The sequence below is a fragment of the Meriones unguiculatus genome, chromosome 11 (assembly GCF_030254825.1).
Source record: "Meriones unguiculatus strain TT.TT164.6M chromosome 11, Bangor_MerUng_6.1, whole genome shotgun sequence".
In the NCBI taxonomy this organism is placed as follows: Eukaryota; Metazoa; Chordata; class Mammalia; order Rodentia; family Muridae; genus Meriones; species Meriones unguiculatus.
In genome coordinates, this window is record NC_083359.1 from 111427637 (window position 1) to 111437750 (window position 10114).

Genomic DNA, 10114 nt, shown 5'->3' on the forward strand with positions numbered 1-10114 from the left:
CCGAGTAGAGAGTGCTTATTCGCCTAGTGAGCGAAGCCCTGGAACCCCAGCCCACCTCCAGCACTAGAAGCCAGACCTGGTAGTGCATGCCTGAAACATCAGCACTCAGGGAGTAGAGGCTGGAGAACCAGGAGTTCAAGGCCATCCTCAGCTGTTGAGTTCACAGCCAGCCTGGGCTACATGAAATTCTGCTTCAATTTTTTTTTTCTTTCATTTTGTTTCACTTCTAGGATTAGAGGGATGAACTCTGGGCCAGACACAAATCTAGCCACCTCTGTGGTAAGACCCAAGAGGGATGTTTCTCATGCCATCTAGCTATCTATTTGGAGTCTGTCTTTCCTTTGGGCACTTCTTTCCAATGTTGGCACCAGGTAGAGTTTCCTGTGCCCTGAAGGATCTGCATGTTTTGTGGAGTTCAAGATCCTTGAGGGCTTACTGGATTCATTTCTTTATGAGGCAGTGTAGAGGGGGTGAAGTATGAAGGATGGCTAGAGGGCAGAGGGACAGCAGAATCTGAAAAAAAGAAAAATCCCAGTGGGTTGAACTAAGAAATTTTGGGGAAAATTAAAGAGAACTGATGTATTAAAAAGAAACGATTGCAGGTGGGAAATTCCAGAGCAACTCAGGATAGATAAGCAGGAACCGGTGTTGGGGCAGGCTCACGAACAGCCCTGGGACCTTCTCAGCAAGCCCCTCAGTGTGGGGTCGGATGGTTGATGTGGCCGTGACGGCAGAGTACGACATTTGCGAGGCAGACGTGAGGCAGGTAATGAGACGCTCAAAGAGCTCTGAAACGTTTTGTTAACATGGAGAACTTATCAAGACCTCTTCCTGGCTGCTACTTCCTCTCTTCTCTGAAGAGAAAAGGGCAAGAAGCACACAGGATAGCTTCTTACACTAGAACCCAGATCACGGCTGTGCCATTGCGTTGGAGATACTAGATAACACAGAAAGACAGGAGATTGCGCAGGGATCTCTCTAGACTCTTTGGACTTTATAATAACTGTAGAAATGTGAACAGGTCAGAATCTCTTCCCCGGCTGGGCACTCTTGGGTGACACACTTGCTGTTTGGGCCAAGAGCTTAGTGTGAGCTCAAAGTGGCGTGGCCAGGGCGGGGCTCCACATCAAAGCCAGATCTCATGACACTGCCCTGAGAGTGAACGGTTTACCAGGTTGCCGGCTGATCTACCTACACTGGAGAGGAGAGGCGCGCATGTGCGTGCACACACAATCCCTGGGAACGGAGAATCTTCTTTTTCAAGTGTGTATGAAGCTCTATAGGGCTGACCATGCTGACATAAATGTTGTAGCTGAGTGGAGGTACAGGCCTGTAGTTCCAGCACTGGACAGGGGGAAAGTGTCTGTGGATAGAATGGATGAGCTGGTGAGACTTTCAAAATGAAAAAGCTCTTGGCACAAGAGTCTTTGACCATAGTATAATGAAATTAGACATTAACAACAAAAGTTGGATATTAAAAAAAATAGATGAAAAAACTTTCCCAGCTCAGTCTTGAAATATAGAGATTTAAGTCTGAAATTAAGCGTCCGGTGAACACAGGGATGATGGGAATGTTGGGCCGAAGTCTGAGGCACTGCTGGGGCACACCCAAGAGAAACTCACTGCTCCATTGTTTCATTGCTTAAACAAGATTAAAAACAACCCATGAGTTCACTTCTGTTCAAGCACACTTCTAAAGACTGAGCAGAGCCACCACAGAAAGCAGGTGGAAAATCTAAAAAGGAAAGAAGAAAATTTGGTAAATTAGAATATGGAATAGGCGTGATAAGCAATTCAGAAGTTTCTGCATATCTGCTTGGGTGCGTGTGTGCATCGGTGCACAGATGTTATGCGCATGGGTGCTTGTGTGCATGTTCACAGTTAAGGTGAATGTGAGCTTCAGTGCTTTGCAGGAATTAGGGATCATGCTGTCATCTGCTCCTCAGGGCCGTGGTGCACAGCAGTGTGGGACACAGATCACAGGGGACCGGGATGCTGGACGGGGTGCAGCCCCGTGGCAGGCGGCTTCGCCTGGTCTGTCAGGTGCTGGGGAGACCCTGTTCTACAGAGGTGTCCGGGTGCTAGTGAATTCACTCCGCTTGTGGAGCACAGTGGGGGCTGTGGGCACAGCGCAGGTGAACAGAGCTTGCCTGACGTGCATGGTGCCCTGGTTTCAGTCTCTAAGCCACAGGAGCACAGAGTACTGACCGAGGATGGAGGGTCAAGGTTGGAGGTCACTTAGTGAGTTCAGGGCCTGCTTGCCCATCATGAGACCCTGTCTGAAAACACCAGCCAAACTGCCAGACTAGCAAATGGTCGGACAAAGCATTGTTGCAGTGACGCAACAGTCACGGCGACAGAACCAACCCCCTTCAGAGCTGTAGCTCTGTGCGGGAGCTAGTGCGCTCCGTCTGGTGTGCTTCTTAAGCATTAGCTGTTAGTTACGAGACACACTGTTGGGGGTGTAGCCATGGCAGACAAAACGAGAATCTTAAACCTATCACCGGGAAGATTGGTGAGCACACGGCCTCTCCCTCCTCACGGCAGCAGTTAAAGCATGCTTCGTAAAGTTCATGCATCACAACTCAGTTAGCCACGTTCTTTCATTTGTTCCTAGACAGGCTGTCGTGTGGCTCCAAGGTCATATTGGCTGAGGATGTGGCTTTGTTGGCAGAATGTTTGCATAACATTCAAGAGGTCCTTTCCCAGCACTAAACCAGGTGTGGTGGTGCCTGCGCACAACACCCCATCCCCAAAATGACCTTGGAGCCTTCCTCTCTCTCCCTCTCAGAGGGTTTATTTGGGCTCACAGTTTGTGTGCGCTCAGTCTGTGCCCTCCTGCCCTGTGCCTTCTCTTTAAACACAAGGTGCAGTTCCAGTGCAGAAGGCAGCTCGCCTGGACTGGGGAGAAACTGCCTTTTCCAGACAGGAAGATTGTGGGGAGCCATGGCGACCAGACCAATCCTGTCACGGTTGCCCTCAGCCTCCCCTGCGGCTCCACCCTGCGCACGTTATCTGTTCACTGGTCACAGTGCTGTTGAAGCTGCCTTTCCCTGCAGAGCCTCCTGTGCAGGCAGCGCTAAGCACGGGTGAGCGTCTCTTCTGAGAGTCTGTCTTCCCTAAGAGCTCTGAGGTATAGCAGCTTGCTCACCGGGATAACTGAAGCCTGTGCCCCGGGGCTTCCACCTGCATCAGTCTGGGGCTGAACAGAGGTGTTAGGCAGAGGTCCGTGGGGAATCATTTCTCATACAAGTTTCCGGTGATCTGTGCAAGTCTATGCTTATCCCAGTTTATTGCCTTTGTGTTGTCATTCAGGTTGACACAAATGAGTCCGTGTTGACACAAATGAGTCTGTTTTGATTCTTGCAACTTCACTTTCCTTTTGATCCACGTTTCCCTGTGAAACATTGCTGTGCTGTGCTGTTGTGACGGTTTGGTTGATCCTGGTTTGTACCTGTCTTGGGTGGTAGAGTGCTTGACTAGGTGTGGGTGGCTGAAGGGTGGAGTTAGCTGCTCCAGGCAGGGTTCAGGAAGCACTGCTCTGCTTAGCTCCTGAGTGCTAGGACAGCCTTATTTTGTCAGGAATTGTATTTCAGCAGAGTTTTGGCAGAAAATAAAGACTAAAAAAGACTAAAAAGAAAAATGCAAAATAAAAATAAATCTGAGCAAAGAAACGTTTTTTTCTACAGCTGTACTGATTTTTATTAAAGATAATCTAAGAAAAATCAACGTTTATAAAATAACCTGGTTGTACCAGAAAACTATATTTGAAGAGCATTTCCTCGGTTGTCTCTCATGGATCTTATTGTGGGTGTTTCCAAGAGAAACCAAAACTAGATTACAGGACTTTCAGTAGGTAGATCCTTAATGAATATTCAGCAACTACGAGAACATGGTTGTTTTCATGATAGAAGGCATGACCAATAGCATCTGTTAGACAGAGAATTAGACTCTAGCCTTATATCACTGTGGTAATGTTCAGTGCTTGGAATATTTTATAATGTGCTCTAATGGCAGCAACTTTATGCATACATTTCTTTCCCAAGTCTTGTCCTTTGCCAGCTTCTGTGACTTACTCGAAGGAGTTTATGAAAAATGTGTCCAAAGTTAAAATCTCAGGTTGTATGTGTGTGAGTCATGCTTGGGTGGGGCACATGGATTTGGGGTGAGGGCTGCTGCCCCCATGGTGGTGTGGTGGTGGACACAGGTCACACGTTTATTGAGACCCACAGAACATACAGAAAGAGAGTGAGTCCCAGTGTGAACTGGCCTCTGGTGGATGTGGTGGTGATGTGGGTCATGGGCTGTGGCAGGAGAAGCACTGTGAGAAGAGTCTTGATGAGCGAGCGGAAGGTTGGGGTTGGTGTATGGGAACATGGATGTTCTGTTATGAACCCCAGACTGAGCCAATGGCAAAGTCCATCCTCAGAGGCATGGACGTCCTGATTCCCTCATGTCCGGCAGGTTCCACCTCAGCGCTGCTGCTTTAGGTGCAAAGCAGTTACATGGCTGATCTTGAGCTGGGGTGCGTCCAACGTGGAGGCCAAAGGTGGCCCAGAAGCTGCAGGGAAAGTGTGGTGGTCAGGGGCGATCTCACAGTCCTGAGGAGTGGCCGTCTGGGAGAGGCGGTGGGAAGCTGCCAGTCACCGCCTCCCTTTCTGCCTCGTGTGCAGGGCCTTTGAGGACACTCTGGCTGAGGAGACGGAGCCGAGGTATCCCGGAGGCAGTCTGAGACCGGCGCAACCCCAGCGTGTGTGCACAGCTGCTGTGCACGTCGGATCCGGAGAGCCATGTCCTGCCCTGACCACCTCCCTGCCCCTGCACCTGCTAGGGAGCACACCTGGGATTGTTACGAGTTGAATAGGGATGTCCATAGGCTTGTGCTCACAGCCTGGTCCTCAGCTGCTGCTGCTCTTTGGGGAAGCGTTGGACTCTGGAGTAGGTGGGCCTGGTTGGAGGAAGTAGGTTTTGTGGTATGTGAGATAGGGTCTTCCAAAGCCCAAGCTGGTCTGAACTTGCTGTGTAGCCTCGGATGACCTTCTGGCCTCACCCACCCTGGTGTTGACATGTGCCTGCATTGAAGTGCAGCTCTGGACCTTGGTGTCTTCTCTGGTGTGTTCACAGTTGGGGGGCAGCTTCCCCTAGTGTGTGCACCACCATGCTCTACATCACCACAATTCGCATCAAGAACCCAGTGCTGTGGACTTCTGAAGCTGTGAGTGAGAACAGCTTCTTCCGCTCCGAGGAGTTCCTCCTCCCTCCCTCCCTCCTCCTCCTCCTCCTCCCTCTCCTCCTTCCTCTCCTTCCCCTCTTCATTCTCCTCCTCCTCTTCTTCTTCATGACAGGGTCTCACATGGCTGAGCTGGCCTTGAACTCTTTGTGCAGCTGAAGTAACCGAAACTCCTAATCTTCTTCCCTCTGCCCTGGTGCTAGGATTACAAACATGTGTTACCATACCCGGGAATGCTTGCTGCTGGACAGCTGGGGGATGAGAGCTGACGAGAAGAAAGCAGGGTGACTCAAGGGCTGAGGAGACCTCTAAGGCCTCTTAGCTCCTCCTCAGACTCAAGAGCACAAAGGTCTCTTATTCGAAGCAAATGTTATCTTTTGTGACAGTTATTTTCTTAATACTTAGCACAATATTTCCTTTGTGTAAAGAAACTTTTTATTAAAAGATACAGACTTGCCTCAAGGTATAATCAGCACTATCTGTGTATTATAATGAGGAAAAAGGAAAGGGAGGCTGGACTCTGGAGATGGGACCAGGAGGAAGCACCGTGGCCTGTGAGACATCTTCCTCCATCTCTCACAAAGGTATGAGACCCACCTCTCCTTTTCTGGGAAATGCTAAGAAGGTGCTGTGCTTCTCACTGATAAACAAATTCTTTTGGAGCCCACAAAGTGAGGCTGAGCTTTTATCAATGTAGGGGAGAGGTGAGTCATAAATGTTGGGTTCCACTTGTGGCGAGTGAGCAAGCCAGCACCCTCATGTACAGGTTGCTGTGGTAACACGCCCCTCAAGCAGCACCTGTCTAATGACAAGGGCTTTTGTGGGTTGGTATTGAAGGAGCTGTCACAGCCATAGCTGAGACATGGAGCTGTTAATGAAAGTCTGGGAAGCAGGTTAGGAACTAAGTGAACACTCTCAAGAGGACTTCTCAGGTACTGAGGCATATAGTTCAGGGGCTAGAATGCTTGTCCGATGTGCGGGAGATATGATCCTTAGCACTCAACACAAAAGACAAGATGGTGCATAGTGGTGGAGGCAGGAGTTCAGTGACATGTAGCCAGTTTGAGCCATCACGGTCTGGAGAACCTGTCACAAGAAGAAGAAAAAGGAGAAAAGAGAGGAAGAGAAGAAAAAGGAGGAAGGGGAGAGCTGGAGGAGGAAGAGGAGGAAGAAGAGGGGGATGATAATGATGAGAAGTAGGAGGAAGAGGAAGAAGAGGAGGAAGAGGGGGATGATAAGGAGGAGAAGGAGGAAAAGAAAAAGGACGAGGAGAAGGAAGAGGAGGAGGTGGAAGAGGAGGAACTGAGCACCATCACTGCTACCTCCTGAAGGGCCTATGGGCTAGCTGCTCCCTAAGTGCTCATCAGGCATAGATGTTACATTGCTCAGACAGACAAGGAGAGCAGGCTCTGAGAGAGGGCCAGGCCAGGTTTGGTCTTGAGGCTCTGTGATGGTTGGGTACTATCAGCAAGCAGTAGGTTGGGATTAGTGGGTGCAGGGCAGGCAAAATTTTGCTTTGTTAATTAACTTTGACGAGTTGACGCATATACAGAGAACATTTTCATCATACCCTAACCCTCCCTTATCCTTCTTCCAGCTCCCTGCCAGTCCCTCCCCTCCCAGCAGGCCTCCCTCCCACTTTCATGTCCTGTCATGATTTTTGAGAGTCACTGGGTTTAGTTCAGGTTGCCCACACGAGCATGGGCGTGGAGCTCTGGACTTGAGCATGGTGCACTCAGAAGTTACACCACTGGAGACAGTAACTCCTCCTCCCCTTGGCAACCTTCAGTATCCGACCGTTCCCATCCTCAGCACAGGCCTGAACGCTCAGAGGCCCAGTCCTGTGCAGGCCCCGTGCAGACAGCTGCTGCTGCTAGGAGTTAATGAGGACAGTGGCCGAGTCATGCCCAGAAAATGCCATTTCATAGCCCCAGTTCCCGTCCTCTGGCTCTCACACTCTTTCTGCCCCGGTTTCCATTGTGCTCCTTGAGCCTTGGAGTAGACAGAAGTGTCCGGTTTAAAGCCAAGCATGAAGCAGTCGTGTATTTCTGCCATTGACTAGTTACGTGTCTGTGCCTTGTCTATCACCCCCTGCAGAGGATATTCTCCTGCCGGGGCTGAAAGCAGCGCTAACCTTCAGCTGTAAATGTAGACCTTTAGAAGAAGCTTTAACGATGTGTTTATGTAACAAAACCACGGTAGTAGGTTCCTCCTTAGGGCCTATGGCCTTCCCAGCCACAGGCTTTGGACAAGCTTTATGATCCCGGGCAGAATTCCCTCCAGTGGACCTCAAGCCCAGTCAGAAAGGGGTTGGGTCACTATCGCCCTGGTGGCACTATCGCCTTGCCGGCAGGCCAGTGTTGTAGCTTGCAGGGTCTGTAGCTGGGTAGGGCCACTGATGAGCTCCCCTCCACTGCCCTGTGCATGGCATCTCCTGGCATTGTGAAAGCTGGCCAGCACGGAGGAAGCGTCTAGACCACCTGTAGCTTGATTTTAGTCACTTAGCCATTGTGTAAGTCCCGTCCACAGAAGTGTGTTATCTTCAGCGGCAGACTCTCCCTGCCCATGCAGTTCTGCATAAGCCATGGGCACAGCCCGTGCTGTTTGGGACCAGCAACTCGTAGGAGCTATCCTACACCCACTGAGGGCCGCGGACTCTGCAGGAGTGGCAGCCTTCCGCGCTTCCCACTGAGAGCTTGAGCACTTGAAGATGGCTCGCAACATCCTGGAGAGAGTGTTCTGACAGGAGATACGCGTGCTCCCAAAGTGGCGGGATTTTAATGACATGCTAACGAACATGGCAGGCAGTGGGGTGTGGATGGCTTCGTTCTCAGACCTGCTTCCGTGAGCCCTTTCTTCTGCCAGGTGTGGTGGAGCACATGTGTTAGGGCTCAGAAGGCGGAGGTGGACAGATGGTGAGTTAGAGGCCAGTTCATGTGACAGACAGGAAGACTGCCTCAAACAAGCAAACACGCACAGCAACAACAGAAAAAAACCAGGGACTGAATGAAGAGCTGGCTCAGTGATTAGGAGCACTGCTAGCCTTGAAGAGGATCTAGTGTGATTACCCATAGCGGCTTACAACCATCCTCAACTCCAGTTCCAGGGGATCGGAGGCATGCATGTGGGGCACATATGTACATGTAGGCAAATTACTCATACACAAAAAATAAAAAGTAAAATCTAAAATAAATAATAAATAAATAAACAAGTGAAACATGTAAAGATTAAGAAAGTTTTTCGGGGCCTAGAGAGCACTTTTGCTTTCACAGATGGTCCGGGTGTGATTCCCAGCACACACATGATGGCTCACAACCATTGGTTTCAGGGAATCCAGTGCCCTCTTCTGGTCTCTGTGGGTACTACATGTACATGGTACATGTGGTCAGGCAAAAGTCCTACATAGGTAAAATAAATCACCTAGAAATTGCTTGTAAAGGAAAGAATTTCTCTTCACCTCCACGCAGGTTCTTCTGAGCTCAGCCTCGTCCCTGAGCCTCACGTCTCGCTGTGAAGGGGGTTCTCATCTCTTCAGCAGTATCAGTCGGTTGGGCTGACTGGCGCAGGGGAGGTGGTTCTGTCACTGGGGCGAGCGACGCCTTTATGATTGGATCTGGAGCCCACAGCACAGGCGGGCATTCAGGTCTGGTTCTGCACGCCGGCAGAAAGCCTGTGGCTGAGGAGACCCCAGGCCCTCGTGGGGAAGATGGCTGCTGGCTTGGTGAGTGGATCTGCTGTGCCTGTTGAACTTCTAAAGAGCTTCGTCTGTGCTCACAGATCCGCACTGTTGCCAGCCATGGTCTCTCCCTCACCCATCAGTCACTGCAGAGACTTGACTGGTCAAGGGACTGACACAGGAGGCCGTGTCAGGCACCTCACGCTCAGAGAGCATCCACAAGGAGAAGGCAGAAAGGCCATAGAACCAGAGGGTGGACGGCCCGTGGGATGCCGTCTTTCAGCTGTGACGCGTACTCTTTTTTCTTTTAAACTTGTATATTCACTTTACATCCTGATTGTAGCCTCTGCCCTCCTCTCCCCCATCCCCCTTCCATCCACTTCCCACGTCCTCCCTTCCCTTCTCCTCAGAAAAGGGAATCCCCCCACCAACCAACCCCCTCACACATCAGGACTGAACTCATCTTCATCCAGTGAGGCAAGCGGCCCTGCCAGGGGGAAGTGATTGAAGGCAGGCCACAGAGGCCGTGCCCTAAACAGCACCTGCTCATGCTACTCTTGACTCACAGCAGCTGCCATTTTCTATGTAAGACAGGCCTGAGGTGGGGCCTGACAACATCCGCCATGGAGGGAGGAAGGCTGATGAGGCTCCGCCATTCCTCAGGGTCTACGCACAATCAGTGACTGATGGGCGAGGGAGAGACATTAGCTGAAGTGGGGTAACTCGTGAGGAGAACTTGGTCCTGTAGATGATCTCTACCTCACAATTCTGTAGGCAGCTCCACTGAAACTCACTGGATCATGGGGGGGGGGGGGCAGTATAGAGGGGGAATTAGGAAGGGATCAGTGTGACTGAGAGGGGGACAAGAGAGAAGAATGGGTGAGTATGATTGAAATCCGCTGTGCACATCTGTGAATGTCGCAGTGTTTAAGTAGGCAGAGCTGACACCGAAGCAAGCGTGAGACCACCATGAGCGGCCACCATGAGCGGTCACCATGAGTGGCCACCATGAGCGGTCACCATGAGCGGCACAGGCACTTTGTGCTTATGGATGGGGGTGTGATCTCTCAGGACCCAGACTTCACGCTGTCCTAGTTCTTCACACACAGGCACAGTTAGAGCCCTGCCCTCCTGCCAGCTCGCACAGGAAGGGCCTCTAAGGAGAGAGCGGGCATGCGCACACAGCCATCTCCCTGCCATTGGGGCTG

At 50.9% G+C, this 10114-nt stretch overlaps 1 protein-coding gene across 1 annotated transcript in view; it reads left to right on the forward strand.

Annotated features, from left to right (window-relative positions):
* The window catches only part of Lamb3 (laminin subunit beta 3), a 152863-nt gene that overhangs the window by 24805 nt on the left and 117944 nt on the right, over positions 1 to 10114 (forward strand). The window lies entirely within an intron of this gene.